Source organism: Eubalaena glacialis, chromosome 2, assembly GCF_028564815.1.
Source record: "Eubalaena glacialis isolate mEubGla1 chromosome 2, mEubGla1.1.hap2.+ XY, whole genome shotgun sequence".
Taxonomy (NCBI): Eukaryota; Metazoa; Chordata; class Mammalia; order Artiodactyla; family Balaenidae; genus Eubalaena; species Eubalaena glacialis.
This window is the reverse complement of record NC_083717.1, coordinates 114289693-114308960: the sequence shown is the minus strand read 5'-3', so window position 1 is coordinate 114308960 and position 19268 is coordinate 114289693. Positions and strand designations below refer to the sequence as shown.

At 36.6% G+C, this 19268-nt stretch overlaps 1 pseudogene; it reads right to left on the bottom strand.

Moving 5' to 3' along the window:
• Positions 1–4582: 4582 nt before the first annotated feature.
• The window catches only part of LOC133084658 (inosine-5'-monophosphate dehydrogenase 2-like), an 83813-nt pseudogene continuing 69127 nt past the window's right edge, over positions 4583–19268 (bottom strand).

The window sequence follows — 19268 nt, the reverse complement described above, 5'->3', positions numbered from 1 at the left end:
TCTCCACACCCTCTCCAGCATTTATTGTTTGTAGATTTTTTCATGATGGCCATTCTGACTGGTGTGAGGTGATACCTCATTGTAGTTTTGATTTGCATTTCTCTAATGATTAGTGATGTTGAGCAGCTTTTCATGTGCCTCTTGGCCATCTGTATGTCTTCTTTGGAAAAATGTCTATTTAGGTCTTCTGCCCATTTTTTGACTGGGTTGTTTGTTTTTTTTAATATTGAGCTGCATGAGCTGTTTATATATTTTGGAGATTAATCCTTTGTCTATTTATTGGTTTGCAAATATTTTCTCTCACTCTGAGTGTTTGTCTTTTCGTCTTGTTTATAGTTTCCTTTGCTGTGCAAAAGCTTTTAAGTTTCATTAGGTTCCATTTGTTTATTTTTGTTTTTATTTCCATTTCTCTAGGAGGTGGGTCAGAAAAGATCTTGCTGTGATTTATGTCAAAGAGGCATCACTGGGCCTTTAACAACAGAGACCCAGACCGGCAGACCTGTGGACCATCACTTTATCCAAGACAGCCAGTTGGGCAAGCACAAAGGGACATTTTCACAGAAATCAGAGGAACTGGCAGACTTCATGGGTCCAAGGACCCCTTTCCCTCGAGAATGTGTTAGGCCATCTCATACACTCAGATCCCATCTTGGGAAAGAGGAGGAAAGGGGAGTGAAAGATTGTGCACTTACCCAAATGAGACTGAAATTATCAGATTAGACTAAATTTACCCCCCGGCATCCATTCCCCTATTTACCTAGCCAAGAAGAGCATGGGACCTATATATCTCTCCATATATCCATCTAGTATAAATAAGTTTTTTCACATTTTTACCATTAATTATATGTAGAATTTTGGCCTCCTACTTCATTGTATTAACAATTCCACCTTAAGAGCTTCTTAAAACTGTGAAAACCCTCTGAGGTAAATGCTGTCCCTCCCCCTCCCAATAATGCTGAAGCAGGGCAGATATTTGTTATTTGTCTTTCTCCTTCCTTCCTCTTTCTCTCCCTCTGTCCTTTCCTTCCTCCCTTCCTTTTTTTCTCTGTCCCTCTTTCTCTGCTTTTTTTCTTAAGCTATTTCTTTTCTTTTTATACAAGATAGTTTTACCATTAAGGCAGCATTTTGGTATTTTCCAGTATGGATCAGCCTTACAAAGAGGATCTGGGGCAAAGCTAGCAAATATCTTGAATTCCTTGCTCACCGTGAAGCATACTTCCCTATTCATTATTTCGTAGGTAAAAAATATTTTCTGTCTTTTTTCAAGGTATTTCATTAGTTATTTTTAATATACAATGGGAATTTCAAAGACAGAAAGCAAATGAGTAATTAAGGAGGCCCTTCTGTTTGTTTTATTACAGCTAATATATAAGATTTCTCTATTCTATAACATTAATATGCAAACAACCTACTGAATTCTAAGGGGATAAAGGATACAATGACCCATTCCTACGAACACTGATGTCAGAGAACCAATAGGAAAGTCTAAAACCCACAAGTTGATGTTTTTATCTTTATAATTTTAAGATATCACAATAGGATAATCAAACTTAAATATCATCAGAGTAATCCTGGCTGTCTTTGCCTTCTCTTTCCACATTACTGCTTCCACATTACTTTTAGGACTGTAAAGGCCTCAATATTTCCTTTTCACTCTGTCTCATTAGGAAAAAGCTCACCTGTTCTTGCTGCCTCTGGCACAATAAAACTTCTGTTTGCAAAATATTGGCAACTCAGCTAGACAAAGCTAGCATTATGTTCCTTAAATATCAATGCTTTTTGAAGGAAATTAGCTTCTGGTTTTGTGGGGTTTTTTTCACAACTAACGTTGTATTTACATCGCACATTTCCCTCAGTGACTTAAAGTGATTTACAGGTGTTAACTGATTCATGCTAAGAAAGGAGTTGATGGACGATGCGATAGTTTAGTCCCAATGTTAGAAATAAAGGTACAGGGAGATCATCACTCGCATGAAGTCAGAAAAGTGGGAAAATAAAAATCTGCCAATTGAAGCACACTTTGGCCTCATTCACTCACTCACCAAAGAGAGGCACAGTATGAAGAACATATCAGGAGTCAAAGGTGTAAGATAAGCCAGCTTTACTGGATCTCAGTTTCCTATCTTTAAAAAATATAGTGCTTCATATATACAATGGAATATTACTCAGCCATAAAAAGAAACGAAATTGAGTTATTTGTAGTGAGGTGGATGGACCTTAGAGTCTGTCATACAGAGTGAAGTAAGTCAGAAAGAGAAAAACAAATACCGTATGCTAACACATATATATATGGAATCTAAAAAACAAACAAACAAAAAGTGGTCATGAAGAACCTAGGGGCAAGACGGGAATAAAGACGCAGACGTACTGGAGAATGGACTTGAGGATACCGGGAGGGGGAAGGGTAAGCTGGGACAAAGTGAGAGAGTGGCATGGACATATATACACTACCAAATGTAAAATAGATAGCTAGTGGGAAGCAGCCGCATAGCACAGGGAGATCAGCTCGGTGCTTTGTGACCACCTAGAGGGGTGGGATAGGGAGGGTGGGAGGGAGGGAGATGCAAAAGGGAAGAGATATGGGGATATATGTATAGCTGATTCACTTTGTTATAAAGCAGAAACTAACACACCACTGTAAAGCAATTATACTCCAATAAAGATGTTAAAATATATATATATATATATAGTGCTTGATTATTGAGCTTGGAAGCCCATTAAACTCAAAACTGATCATTGCGTTTATTCAGCTACACACACGAGTGCCTGCACACGCACATATATTTGCTTAATTCCATTAAGATGAAATTCTACCCTCAATTTTTGTTTTAAAGAAAAAGTCATTTGGTCACATTAAGAATAGGCAAAACCACATTATTTCATTGATTTCCAGAGAGAAATATACCAAGAAGGCAAATATCTATACTTTGTACAGGCGCAATTTCTTTCACATTTCTTTCTGTTCCACTCCTGCTTCCCCAACACACAAACATTGGCAATATTTATTTCCTGCTAAAGTACTAATGTAATAAGCCAAATATTTCACAATTTTGACAATTAGTTGTGTTTCCATAGTTGAAATTCTGAGCACTTATCATTTTTAAAATGCCTTCTCATATGCCCATTCTTTATCAAGAAAAAAATGTGAAATTTGAGAATTTCAATGGCAGAATTTGTTGTTTTTACTTTTTGCTGCTTTTGGTCCTTTATTTGGTTCCTGAATGGATCTGTGAGTGTGTATGGTTACACAACCTGCACTATTTCCTCATCCCTCCTAGTCTTTCTCACTTGGTTCTACACTGAGTGAACTTGTGCCTACCATTGACATCCAGATAACATGATACTCTGCTCTGCTATTCAACTTTGACCACTTCCCTTTCCACCTTGCACCATAGCACTACCATTGAGAGATGAAAGAAGCAATTAATGATAGAAAATAACAAAAGGTTTTTTTCCTTATCACAGGATTGAGAAATCTACTGGACTAATATCCTTCCTGGGGCCATATTAAAAATGATGAAAATGTGTTGCGTTTGGTACAGTTGTCAAAATTTTCCAAGGGCACAGAATTAATTCAATTCTGTACTTCCCACACACTTCCACAAACTTTTTTTATTAGAATGAACTGGTTTTTTTTTTTGTATGCCCAAGAACGTTTGGGTTATCATTTACAATCAAGGGGAAAACGAATCAGAGTGATAGATCATATGGAGCTGCTTTTAACCACAATATGGTAACTGGGACCAGAAACAGTGGACAAGTTATTTTTTAATTGTTTTGTTTTGGTTTTGGTTCTTAATCTTTTCCATTTCAACAGCCTTACACTATACCAAAATGAGATCACAATCTTGATCAACTTGTGACTTAAGAAGAATACTGAGAGAATCTAAATATAGTGAAAAACAAATGACTGTCACTGATATCCAGGATAAAATATTTCAACCTTGTTTTTTAGAGGATGGGGTTATTTTACATATCCCAAATTAACCTCAACAGGAAAACTGCCTTATTTTGGGTAAATCAGGAAAACAGAATGAAATTTATGAATAGCAAGAATACGTAGTCATTCAAGACAATGCACTTTCTTTTTTGAGGAGTTTTTTTTAAACATCTATTTGAATCGATTAGTGGGAAACAGAGGTAGAACAAAGCCTAGATTTGGGGATTCCTCTTTCCCAAGCAGATATATTCTTCCTGTTAGCAGGGTCAATGTGGAGAGAATAAATAGCAGTGAGAAAATAATTCTTTTTTAAAGGATCATATGCATTATAAAAAGATGATTTGTCAAATAGAAATCCATTAGTAATTTTTCTTTCCAGAATGATATAACTTTGAAAAATGAAGATTATTAAATACAGAAAGTAACCTAACTCACAATAAATTCATTCTCATCATTACTGATAATGATAATCACTCACAAAACATATCCTGAGGTCCTTTGCATATTCATTCATTAACCAAGCTGGCAAATCATCACTTTGACACATGGGTTATCCATGACTATCAGGCACATGGCTCTGTAAGTTATCCAGCCAGGGACCCCTATTTTATCTAAAGAGTGAGACATTGGTCAAAATTTTTTTTTTCAAACTTTTATTGAAAAACCGAGGGTGTGCTGTATCCCTTTTCAGAAAAGACGCTTCTCATATGAGTGGAGGCTGTGGACAGCACCTTCCACCTGAGCTGAGGATGTTCCCTTCTCAAACTTGAGCTCTCCAGAATACATCATGGCTTGGACTTGGGTCGAACTCTTGGCACCAATGTCCTGGCAGGAGTGCTAGATGCTGGCAATCAGGTAGGGAACAAATTTGTGGATGGATCCTTTATCCTGCACAGCCCCAGAGAGCCCCTGGGCCACCTTGATATTGTCAGCTTCACTGAAGTATCGGTTCTGGCTGCTGAGATGTTTGTCCATGGCATCGAGAGAACCCATACCATGATATTTCTTTAGCTGGATCCCATCAGAGAAGAAAACTCGCCAGGGGCTTCAGTGGTAACAGCCAGGAGGGAGCCCATCATGACTGTGGAGGCCCCAAGGGCCAAAGCTTTGGCAATATGGCCCACATTTTGGATTCCTCCATCAGCGATGACAGGGGCACCAAAGCGCCGTCCATATTCTGACACCTTGTACGCTGCTGTTGCTTGGGGCCGTCCACAGGCCAGCACTTCTTGAGTGATGCAGATGGAGCCACTGCCCATTCCCACCCGCAGGGCATCTACACCAGCATCAGTGAGGTTCTTGGCCTGAGCAGCTGTGACCACATTGCCTCCAATGACTTGGAGACTGGGGTATTTCTCTTTGATGTATTTGATCATGTTGATCTGGAAGATGGAGTTTTCCCTGGGAGGAGTCCAAAACCATCACGTCCACACCAGCCTGGGCTAGCAAGTCCAGCCGATACTTGTCATCCTCATGAGTGCCAATGGCTGCTCCACAGAGCAGCTGCTTCTTGGCACCTTTGGAGGCCAGTGGGTAATCTCAGTTTTTCTTCAGGTCTGTCTGGGCAATGATGGCAACCAGCTTATCATCTTCATTTACAATGGGTAACTTTCCCTTCTTGCTGCGCTGCAGAATTTCATTTGCTTCCTTCAGTGTGATGCCTGCAGGGGCTACCACCAAGTCTTCCCTCTTTGTCATGATCGCTCCCAAAAACCAGTCATGCTCCTCCTCCTTGAGAAAATCAATGTCCCTTGAGGAGATGATGCCCACCAGGTGGCTCCCCATCCAGCCTGTGTCAGTGATGGGGATACCGCAGAAGCCATGCCGGGCCTTGGCTTCAAAGACATCCCACACTCGATTCTTGGGACTGAGGACCACAGGGTCCATGATGAATCCCTGCTCATATTTCTTCACTTCGCGAACTTCATTGGCCTGGAATTCTGATGTACAGTTGTGGTGGGTGAAGCCAATACCGCCTGTAAGCGCCATTGCTATGGCCATCCCAGCCTCTGTGACTGTGTCCATGGGTGAGGAAACCAGTGGGGTCTTCAGAATGATCTTTTTAGTCAGAGCAGAGGTCAGGTCCACTTGGTCTGCAGTGAAGTCGATGTACCCGGGGAGAATGAGAAAGTTGCTGTAGGTGAGACTGTCCTCGCAGTTGAACAGCTGCTGTGCAGTGAGTCCATCATCTGGCACGTAGGACGTGCCGCCGCTCTCAGGTAGTCGGCCATGGCTAGCACAGGGCAAGGCCGAGCATCTCCGAGGACCATGCCACAGAGCCAAAATTTTTATATACTGGTAATTTGGGGGGAAAGCTTAAATCATCATTATAACTTCTAGTCACTTAATTCTAAATGACTCAGACTGAATTTCTTATAATGTGTGTTGAGCTAAAAAGAAAAAGTACTTTTGATTATTTAGAAATTTCAAAATTCTGAAATTTGTGAAACACAGTTCTTACAGCAATGATTCATCCTCTAAGAAATAATATAAATGGGGTTGTCTATTATTTTAAGAGTCAACACATTTTTACTGACATGCATGTCTTCTTAAATAGCCTAAAGTTCTTTTCTATTATGTTAAACAACCATTATCCTCCAGATCTGAACTAGACAAACCAAGGTACACATTATTGAAAGTCTTGCCATGAGTCATTTGACAATTATCTGAGAATAATTACCCTTGGAATCCTGACTCACAAATAATTTAGCTATTCAGCCCACCTTCTTTGTACAAAAGCTTAGTGTGAAATGGGAACCAAGGAAATAAAATAAACGTCTGTTTCCAATATTAAGAACATCTGCATGAGTAAAAATTATTCAAAAAGATACCATGAATTTTTTAAAAGAAATGCAGCATGTAAGAATTAAGCACCTGGTCTTTTCCTTTATATTTCATTAAAAAATTCTAACTAGACTATCACCAGCTGTACATTTTACTACATTTTATATTATGGCAGGCAGTCAAAGCAATACTGCATTCTTTCTCATCTGAATTCCACATAAAAATTAATTTAAAAAAAAAAGGAAAAAAGCAGAGCATGTCTTTTGTCAGATGCAACAAAGAGTTAAGGATGTCACACAAACCAAGAAGAGACAATAAAAATGATCCAAAAACAAACTTGATTCCAAATAGAAAGTTTGAGATAAAAGAAAAGTGATATTGTTTGATTTCTTGTTAATATAGACTTCCTAAAAGAAATGGGAATTTGGATAAGAAATTTTGTTTAGCTCTGGAGAAAGGATGTACATAATTTATAAGTAAAAACTGAGGAAATGGAGAAAGTCATCTTACTGGTTATTTTTTGTCCTGTAGCCTGACGATTCATAAACCAAGCAAGAAGAATATGCAAGTTATAAATCAGGAATCAACCAATACCAATCAAGTTTCCATATTTTTAAGAGAAACAAAGAATAATTAGGGAAAACATTCCTAAGACAAGCAAGAATTATTGTCTTAAAACGGGCAGATCAAACAATATCACTTAGGTTCCAGTTGGCATATCCAATTGCTTTATGTAAATTGATTAGTCCAAGGATTTGAAAAGTTTTCCTCTTTAATTTAAAAATATTCATTCTGTTAACAAGTAAGCAAAACAAACATGGCTCACACCCTTAGCTTCATCTGTAAAATGAAAAATAGCATTGAGATAGCATCTCAATTAAGTGTTGTTCCCTTCCCCATTCGCTCTCTATCTCACATTAATGGAAAGTCACAGGCCATACAGAATGAATACCAGATAGATAAGATCCTTTAGGTTAAGTGACAACATGTGTCTTTTGCTTGGCTTTTGGAAAATGTTGATTGCCTCTAACAACAATATTGCCTGCAGTCCTCATCATATAATAAGAAATGAAAATAAGATATTATTATATTTTTCTCTTTTGAAAAAAATGTCATTGAATTTTTAAGATAGATGTATCATATTCTTACATGATAAAGTTTTTTTTAGAAATGCTATACATTTCTGTTACATTCAAAACACTAAACATTACTAAGATGTACCATAAAATTCAAGTATACTGTATATGTTCATTTTAAGACTTATATCCATGCTGTAGATAACGAAAATAAATTGAATGTTCTATAATATTTGTCTTTTAAACCAAAACCCAGGGTGGAGAGAGATGGGAAATAATAACACGGATTTACTTTTTTAATACTTAGCCACGGCTGATCTCATATTTGTAAAGGAAAGTAAAATTATGTTAATATTGTAGAACTGACAACACACTTAAAAGAATGTAACTCTACACTGTTTTCTATTGCCTATGAAATCCTAAGAAAACAGAATTTTATCAACAGAATTATTGCTAGGAAAATTATAATAATAACTGGCAGTATTTTCATGATTTTTTCTATTTACTAGGAAGAAAGTAGAAAAAGGATGAAGCACGTGATGCCTTTATTTAATATCGCACTACCTCACCTTAGCGTATGGCTACATAAGGATTGAAAAAATTGCATGGATTTTGTTTTGAATTTCATTTAAATTAAAATTTCTCACATGTTCAATCTTGTGAAATTTGCTAACGTTTGATCTTCGCTTCAGTAATCAATCTTTTGTTTTCCTTTTTTGTTGTTCTTGTTATGACTTTTTTCCCACTTCTACTATAATCTTCCCGAAAAAAAGTTATTAATATTTGGGCCTTTAAGAATAAACAGTGTCAATGAAAAAAAATCTAATATCCCTATATAATTTATACTATAACTTCTCATTACCCTCCAAAGAAGGGTAAAAACATTTTCATGAAAAAAAGCTATTTTAGTGACCTTTTGTCCCTCCCTAAGAGGAAGAAGTCTGACAGGTAGATATATGGAGAGTTTGTTATTGTAAATTCCAGATCTTGTGATTATCTCTGACTCAACTTCTGGGGTTTTATCTGGAATTCCTGTGAAGGGTCAACAAGTGTATTACTGCCTGTCTTCACCTTCTTGTGACCTTAATTTTAAAACTACACCTTATAGGACTCAGAAAGCAGATTATAGTGCTGCATTTCAGCAGATAGACTTTGGAATGGGACGCATCAGAAAATATATAATTATCTCAAGCAACCAGAAATTTACAACTTTTTAATATATTTATGTATATCTACTTTTGTTTATCTTTAATTGTAGCGTTTAAGGAAAAAAATTTAGGAACTTTTTGAGTCCAATACTTTTTCAGAGCCAAACATCCCACTGCATTATTTCTTCTGGGGGAAAATGTTTTTATAGTATTTCTATAATTAAATGATATCTAATATAGATAGATGTAGATGTATTTACATAAATACATCTTAATAGATAAACCATGGTGAATATTCACATTAAAATTTTGGAAAATAGACAAATGTAGATAAAGCAACACATTTTGATGATATAACTTGTCCACATATACTAGAAAACTGAAATGAGCAATTTCCGAGTAAATTTTAAGTATAAACTTAAGTTCACTGGTTCCAAGCCTCCAATTATTGCTCCAGAGACCTTGAGCAGTGGTTAAGAATAACAGAACTATTACTATTATGGGATGGTGAAAATTGGTTTACTAAAAAGAACACATAACATAGGTAACAAATGGTGGAAACAAAGGTACAAGAAGAAAGGAAATTAAAGATGAATATATAGAAAATTTCCTGGAAAGGAGATATTGCAGTGTAATGCTTCAAGACTATGGTTTTGATGTTGTGTAATGGGTTTCAGACCACTTGCTAGATGTGAGATGTGTGATCTTAGGCAGGTCATTTAACCTCTCTAAACGCATTTTTCTACCAGTGAAAAGAATATAAAATTGTGCCTATCTTATAGGTCTGACATGAGGATAAAAAGTTACACATTTGGCACAATACCTGGCATATAAGCCTTTGTTGTTATGAAAATGTCCACTGTAAATTTAACAAAATAATTGGATGATAAACAAAACCATCCAAATATTATAGATGATCCCAAAATGTTACTATAGTCTAAAATGTAAGGTCCCAATTAATCTCAAATGCAGTTATGGGATAAAATTAAATTCTTATTATTAGAAAAGGAAAAGAATTTCAATAAAGAACCAAGCTATGAATTTGGTTTATTGTCTGAAACAGAATAATACATGGAAATCATGAGCTATGGGTGCAACCGTCTTTTGTGCCATGCTTTATCCCTGTGACATTGTTAAAGACTTACAACAAATCAAAAGTTGAGAACATTTGAATACTAAAAGCACAAAAAATACCCCTAAGAATAATGATTATGTGAGATTAAGAAATCTAGCACATTCATATTTTCAACAGCAATTTTTCAGTTTCTTTTAATTTGAGAAAAATTTCTGCCATCTTAAACATTTTTCCCTGCAATCATTTAAAGACAAACAAGACTCAGAAGTAAAAATCTATGAGACCATTTCCACTTATTACCACATAGAAAATGTGAGCGGGAGCTTTTCCTTTTGATCAAGTTTGACTGGCAAATTTTGTCAAGCTACATTTAAATATTCCATCATGATTCCAATTCTTTCTGCACACATATCTTTCCAGTCATTTTGTTTCAAATGATTGTTAATACCCTGAAGTCCTAAAAAAGTTCAGTCAGTATAGTCAAACTGGATATGTACTTAGAAATAATCACAGAGAGCTCATGGCAATGTGTATTTTACACAATGAACTTGTCTGCTGGTCAGTTATGCCTGGTCTGAAATTAAATACTCTTGACCTATTTCTGTGATCTCTCTTACATTGTTGTCCTAAACTATTTATTATCTAAACATTATAATTTTATATGTTTATTCTATTTCTCAAATATTTATAGCCAAATCTTTTTTAGATATCTTGATGAAGTAACCTCACCGTCTATCTATATATTTACTAGACAAAATAACAGTAAAAATATTTTTTGAGATCTCTGATTCTCTTGGTACCACTGATAATTTAGCATATTGCCCTATCAACAGGCAATAGAATCCTGATTATCTATTAATTAAGGCATATTTTCTATGACAGCTAGGGCCTAACTAAGCCCAATATCTTTGTTTTGCCTTTTCAGTTCCTGCTTGATTGATTAGTTCATTTATGTATCCCAGTGTTCCAATAAGACATTATATATAGGCTTCAAAATATCAAATAGATCATGATTTCTACATTTCTTTTATTTTAATTGAATTTTATTATTAAATATTTGTAAAGAGGAGCATATTTAACATATATGGCTAGCTCAAAGAGTAGTAATAAAATGTATACCGGTTTTCCCATTAACCAATTTATGTAGTTGGGGCCTTGTATTTTCTAAAGCTTCATATTTTGTCATCTTTGCTTGCAATTCCCTCCATCAGAGATAACCAATTAATTTTGTATTATTCATTATCTCTTTTCTCTATGGATTTTGCCACATGTATCTATATACTTATACAACCTGTTCCTTTTGGCCCAAATTTGAACTTAACATGAAATTATACTGAAGAAACTCTTCTGTGACAAGATTTGACACTCGACATTAAGTTTTGAGATATGCTCATGTCTATCATTGTGCATTATTCCATCTTAGTATGATGCCATTGTTGACATATATCAAATTTTATTTATGCACTGCTGACAAATGTGTTGAGGGTTATGTTCTAGTCTGAGCCTCCTATCACAATACAAGAGAGACTTGAGGAGACCTATTGCTGGGTCATAGGGTACATTTTGAACTTTACTTGGAAAAGGCAAATTGTTTTCTAGAATACACCAATTTATAATTCCCACAGCAGTGTGTTAGAGTTCCTATTGTTCCTCATGTCTGAAAATATGTGATCTTATCGGCTTTTAAATTTATGTGTGGTAGGTATATCATTGGATCTTTAACTAATATTTTCCTCAGAACTAATAAACTTAAGCATCTTTTCATATATTTATTAAAATTTGTGTTTCCCTTCTAAGAAATAACTGTTCATAACTTTTTCACATCTTTTTCACTGGATTGTTGGTTTATGTATTTCCTTTTGATTCATGGGAATATACATGGCATATATATATATGCTAATCTGGTTTTTAATTTTCTTTTTACTTTTTTAATGAACATAAGTTCTTAATTTTAATGTAGATGAAACTATCAATTTTTTGACATTGTTTTGAGCTTTTTTAACATTAAGAAAGTATCCTCTACTTCAAGTGCATAAAGATATTCTCTATGATTGATGCTAAGGTTTGAAGAGCTGGTTTTCAGAGTTAAGTTTTTGTCCATCTAGAATTGACTTCTGTGGATGCTGTGAGCTATAGATCTAATGTTCCTGAATTTAATAAGCCATCCTTTCCCAATGCCAACTTTCACCTGTATCAAATGTTAATATAAACACCAGTTTATTTCTGGTTTCTCTGATTCATCAATATAGTTTTCCATCTCTGCACAAATACCAAACTGTCTTATTACAGGTTTATTTTGTCTTGATATGTCCTAGAGCTTAGGTTTAACAAGCCAGATACATTGCTCAGAGACAGGAGGCAAAATGTTGTTACTCTCTTTATTTCTAGAGATGTTTGTACCTTACAATTTATTTCATCCTCTTTCAATACAACTATACACACTTTGTTTTGTATAGAATGGGCATGGTATATCTTTCTTTGTACCTTTTACTCTGAACCTTTCTTTGTTTTTATATTTTACTTGTGTCTCTTATTTAGAACATATAGCCAGATTTTCTTTGTATTTCCATTTTGATAATCTTTTATTTTATTGAAGAATTTAGTCTATTTACATTTGTTGTGTTGTTGACATAAAATATTTGGAATTATTTCTGTCAACTTTTTTCTGTGTTTCTTACTACATTTTCCTCTACTAGTTTCACAGCTCAGTCTTTAATTCCTATTCACTTAGTGGTTACCCTAGATATTTAATTTATGTTACTTAAAAGGTTCTAAAGTTAATAGTATCATTAATTTGAACAATAATAGCATATAAGTTGGAAGGGAGCTAATTAGAATAAAGCAAGCCTAGGTCCTTGTATTATTTGAAGAGAAAGTTACATCTGGAGAACTTTATACCAGAAACACTTTATACTTAATTTTTTGCTTTTTTGTGGGACCACATAGGTAATATGGCTTGGGGCCTCAAACCAACAATAGGAAAGAATTCTTAGGGATTCTCATGGGAGACTTTCTTCATTCACCCAGAGCCGAAGTATCCTCACAATGCCACTCTGCAGAGCAGCTTTATATTGACATGGTTTATTTTTCATTATTTGCTTTTTGTTATTGTTACCGTGGTTTATCCACTGAACAGATCACCTTTGCAAGAATATCAGATATGATCTCCCAATTTTTGTAAACCCATCATTTTGTCTCCCACCTCTGAGCAGTGCATCAGCCTGTTAAACCTAAAGTTCTAGGCCAAAGCTTCTCAAATTACCTGAGGTGAAGAAGCAGGTTTTTTTGTTTTTGTTTTTTAATTTCCAATCCTTTGCAAGCAAGCCCTAGAATCACCCTCTTTTCAAAGGTTCCTTTTATTGAAGAATGGGTTCCAGTGGAACTTAGAAACCAAGATCTGGATACTGGATAGCTTGTTTCTACTGGGGTATCACTGCTTCTAGACCCTCCCAGCAAAGAGAGCTTTGAAATATGTGTATATTAACCCATGTACATGAACATATCTGTAATTATTTATGTGCATATATTGATATATTAAGCTGAAGATAAGTTTGTACTGCCTTTGCTTGAATTCTATATGACAGGGCATATATTTAAGCTTTAAGAATGGTATTTTCCTTATCCACAGAATAAAATTAATTTAAAAAAAATCACCTGGAAACACTAGCTTTTAGAAGCTTTTTGCAAGACGTATATTGATATTTTAAAATAATAAAACTGAGGTCAAGGCTGGAGGTGCCTTCAAGATGGCAGAGGAGTAAGACGTGAGATCACCTTCCTCCCCACAAATACATCAAAACTACATCTACATGTGGAACAGCTCCTACAGAACACCTACTGAACGCTGGCAGAAGACCTCAGACTTCCCAAAGGACAAGAAAATCCACACATACCTGGGTAGGGCAAAAGAAAAAAAAAGGAAACACAGAGACAAAAGAATAGGGATGGAACCTGCACCTCTGGGAGGGTGCTGTGAAGGAGGAAAAGTTTCCACACATTAGGAAGCCCCTTCACTGACGGAGAAGGGGGGTGGGCAGGGGGGGAAGCTTCAGAGGCACAGAGGAGAGCACAGCAAGAGGGATGCAGAGGGCAAAGCGGAGAGATTCCTGCATAGAGGATCGGTGCCGACCAGCACTCACCAGCCTGAGAGTGTTGTCTGCTCACCTGCTGGGGTGGGTGGGGGCTGGGAGCTGAGGCTCAGGCTTCAGAGGTCAGATCCCAGGGAGAGGACTGGGGCTGGCTGAGTGAACACAGCCTGAAGGGAGCTAGTGCACCACAACTAGCCGGGAGGGAGTCCAGGGAAAAGTCTGGAACTGCCTAAGAGGCAAGAGACCATTGTTTTGGGGTGCACAAGGAGAGGAGATTCAGAGCACCACCTAAATGAGCTCCAGAGACGGGCGTGAGCCGCGGCTATCAGCACAGACACCAGAGATGGGCATGAGACTCTAAGGCTGCTACTGCAGCCACAAAGAATCCTGTGTGCAAGCACAGGTCACTATCCACACCACCCCTCCCAGGAGCCTGTGCAGCCCGCCACTGCCAGGGTCCCGTGATCCAGGGACAACTTCCCCAGGAGATCACATGGCACACCTCAGGCTGTTGCAACGTCACACCGGCCTCTGCTGTCACAGGCTCGCCCTGCATTCCATACCTCTCCCTCCCCCAGGCCTGACTGAGCCAGAGCCCCCTAATCAGCTGCTACTTTAACCCCATCCAGTCTGGGTGGGGAACAGATGCCATCAGTCAACCTACACACAGAGGCAGGGCCAAATCCAAAGCTGAACCCCAGGAGCTGTGCCAACAAAGAAGAGAAAGGGAAATTTCTCACAGCATCCTCAGGAACAGCAGATTAAATCTTCACAGTCAACTTGATGTACCCTGCATCTCTGGAATAGACTTTGGGAGCAACTGTAGACTTGGGGTTTGCTTTCTGCATCTAATTTTTTCTGGTTTTATGTTTACGTTAGTTTAGTATTTAGAGTTTATTATCATTGGTAGATTTGTTTAATGATTTGGTTACTCTCTTCCTTTTTTATATATATATAGATATATATATTTTTTCCTATTTCTCTTTTTGTGAGTGTGTATGTGTATGCTTCTTTGTGTGATTTTTGTCTGTATAGCTTTGCTTTTGCCATTTGTCCTAGGGTTCTGTCTGTCCATTTTTTGTTTATTTTTTTAGTATAGCTTCTAGTGCTTCTTATCATTGGTGGATTTGTTTTTTGGTTTGGTTGCTCTCTTTCTTTCTTTCTTTTTCTTTATTACTTTTTAATTTTTAATAATTTTTTTATTTTAATGACTTTCTTTTATTTTATTATTGTTTCTTTCTTTCTTTCATTTTTTTCTCCCTTTTCTTCTGAACCATGTGGCTGACAGGGTCTTGGTGCTCCATCCAGGTGTCAGGCCTCTGCCTCTGAGGTGGGAGAGCCGAGTTCAGGACATTGGTCCACCAGAGACCTCCCAGCTCCACATAATATCAAACAGCAAAAGCTCTCACAGAGATCGCCATCTCAACACTAAGACCCAGCTCCACTCAACGACCAGCAGTCTACAGTGCTGGACACCCTATGTCAAACAACTAAAAAGACAGGAACACAACCCCACCCATTAGCAGATAGGAGCACCTAAAATCATAATAAGGTCACAGGCACCCCAAAACACACCACCGGATGTGGTCCTCTCCACCAGAAAGACAAGATCCAGCCTCATCCACCAGAACACAGGTACCAGTCCCATCCACCAGGAAGCCAACACAACCCACCGAACCAACCTTACCCACTGGAGGCAGACATCAAAAACAATGGGAACTACAAACCTGCAGCATGCAAAAGGGAGACACCAAACACAGAAAGGTAAGCAAAATGAGAAGACAGAGAAATACACAACAGATGAAGGAGCAAGGTAAAAACCCGCCAGACCAAATAAATGAAGAGGAAATAGGCAGTTTACCTGAAAAAGAATTCAGAGTAATGATAGTAAAGATGATTCAACTTCTTGGAAATAGAATGGAGAAAATACAAGAAACGTTTAACAAGGACCTAGAAGAACTAAAGAGCAAACAAACAATGATGAACAACACAATAAATGAAATTAAAAATTCTCTAGAAGGAATTAATAGCAGAATAACTGAGGCAGAAGAATGGATAAGTGACCTGGAAGATAAAATAGTGGAAATAACTACCGCAGAGCAGAATAAAGAAACAAGAATGAAAAGAATTGAGGACAGGCTCAGAGACCTCTGGGACAACATTTAACACACCAATATTCGAATTATATGGCTCCCAGAAGAAGAAGAGAAAAAGAAAGGGACAGAGAAAATATTTGAAGAGATTATACTTGAAAACTTCCCTAATATGGGAAAGGAAATATCAATCAATTCCAGGAAGCACAAAGAGTCCCATACAGGATAAATCCAAGGAGAAACATGCCAAGACACATATTAATCAAACTATCAAAAATTAAATACAAAGAAAAAATATTAAAAGCAGGAAGGGAAAAGCAACAAATAACATACATGGGAATCCCCATAAGGTTAACAGCTGATCTTTCAGCAGAACCTCTGCAAGCCAGAAGGGAGTGGCAGGACATATTCAGAGTGATGAAAGGGAAAAACCTACAGCCAAGATTACTCTACCCAGCCAGGATCTCATTCAGATTCGATGGAGAAATTAGAACCTTTACAGACAAGCAAAAGTTAAGAGAATTCAACACCACCAAACCAGCTTTACAACAAATGCTAAAGGAACTTGTCTAGGTAGGAAACACAAGAGAAGGAAAAGACCTTCAATAACAAAACAAAAACAATTAAGAAAATGATAATAGGAACATAGATATTGATAACTACCTTAAATGTAAATGGATTAAACGCTCGAACTAAAACATAGACTAGCTGAATGGATACAAAAACAAGACCCGTATATATGCTGTCTATAAGAGACCCACTTCAGACCTAAGGAAACATACAGACTGAAAGTGAGGGGATGGAAAAAATATTCCATGCAAATGGAAATCAAAAGAAAGCTGGAGTAGCAATTCTCATACCAGATAAAATAGACTTTAAAATAAAGACTATTACAAGAGACAAAGAAGGATACTACATAATGATCAAGGGATCAATCCAAGAAGAAGATGTAACAATTGTAAATATTTATGCACCCAACATAGGAGCACCTCAATACATAAGGCAAATGCTAACAGGCATAAAAGGGGAAATTCACAGTAACAGAATCATAGTAGGGGACTTTAACACCCCACTTTCACCAAAGGACACATCATCCAAAATGAAAATAAATAAGGAAACACAAGCTTTAAATGACACATTAGACCAGATGGAATTAATTGATATTTATATGACATTCCATCGAAAAACAACAGAATACACTTTCTTCTCAAGTGCTCATGGAACATTCTCCAGGATAAATCATATCTTGGGTCACAAATCAAGCCTTGGTAAATTTAAGAAAATTGAAATCGTATCAAGTATCTTTTCCGACCACAATGCTGTAAGACTAGATATCAATTACAGGAAAAAATCTGTAAAAAATACAAACACATGGAGGGTAAACAATACACTACTAAATAACCAAGAGAGCACTGAAGAAATCAAAAAGGAAATGAAAAAATACCTAGAAACAAATGACAATGAAAACACGTCGACCCAAAACCTATGGGAGGCAGCAAAAGCAGTTCAAAGACGGAAGTTTACAGCAACGCAATCTTACCTCAAGAAACAAGAAACATCTCAAATAAACAACCTAATCTTACAGCTAACGCAATTAGAGAAAGAAGCACACAAAAAACCCAAAGTTAGCAGAAGGAAAGAAATCATAAAGATCAGATCAGAAACAAATGAAAAAGAAATGAAGGAAACAATAGCAAAGATCAATAAAACTAAAAGTTGGTTCTTTGAGAAGATAAACAAAATTGATAAACCATTAGCCAGACTCATTAAGAAAAGAAGGGTAAAAACTCAAATCAATAGAATTAGAAATGAAAAGGAGAAGTAACAACTGCCACAGCAGAAATACAAAGGATCATGAGAGATTATTACAAGCAACTATATGTCAATAAAAAGGAAAACCTGGAAGAAATGGATAAATTCTTAGAAAAGCACAACCTTCCAAGGCTGAACCAGGAAGAAATAGAAAATATAAACAGACCAATCACAAGCACTGATATTGAGACTGTGATTAAAAATCTTCTAACAAACAAAAACCCAGGACCAGACGGATTCACAGGCGAATTCTATCAAACATTTAGAGAAGAGCTAACACCTATCCTTCTCAAACTCTTCCAAAATATAGCAGAGGGAGGAACACTCCCAAACTCATTTTACGAGGCCACCATCACCCTGATACCAAAACCAGAAAAAGATGTCACAAAGAAAGAAAACTATAGGCCAATATCACTGATGAACATAGATGCAAAAATCCTCAATAAAATACAAGCAAACAGAATCCAACAGCACATTAAAAGGATCATACACCATGATCAAGTGGGGTTTATCCGAGGAATGCAAGGATTCTTCAATATATGCAAATCCATCAATGTGATAAACCATATTAAAAAATTGAAGGAGAAAAACCATATGATCATCTCAATAGATGCAGAAAAAGCTTTCAACAAAATTCAACACCCATTTATGATAAAAACCCTCCAGAAAGCAGGCATAGAGGGAACTTACCTCAACATAATAAAGGCCATATAGGACAAACCCACAGCCAGTATCATTCACAAAGGTGAAAAACTGAAACCATTTCCTCTAAGATCAGGAACAACACAAGGTTGTCCACTCTCACCACTATTATTCAACATAGTTTTGGAAGTTTTAGCCACAGCAAACAGAAAAGAAAAAGAAATAAAGTGAATCCAAATCGGAAAAGAAGTAAACCTGTCACTGTTTGCAGATGACATGATACTATACATAGAGAATCGTAAAGATGCTACCAGAAAACTACTAGAGCTAATCAATGAATTTGGTAAAGTAGTAGGATACAAAATGAATGCACAGAAATCTCTTGCATTCCTATACACTAATGATGAAAAATCTGAAAGAGAAATTAAGGAAACACTCCCATTTACCATGGCAACAAAAAGAATAAAATACCTAGGAATAAACCTACCTAAGGAGACAAAAGTCCTGTATGCAGAAAACTATAAGACACTGATGAAAGAAGTTAAAGATGATACAAACAGATGGAGAGGTATACCATGTTCTTGGATTGGAAGAATTAACATTGAAAAAA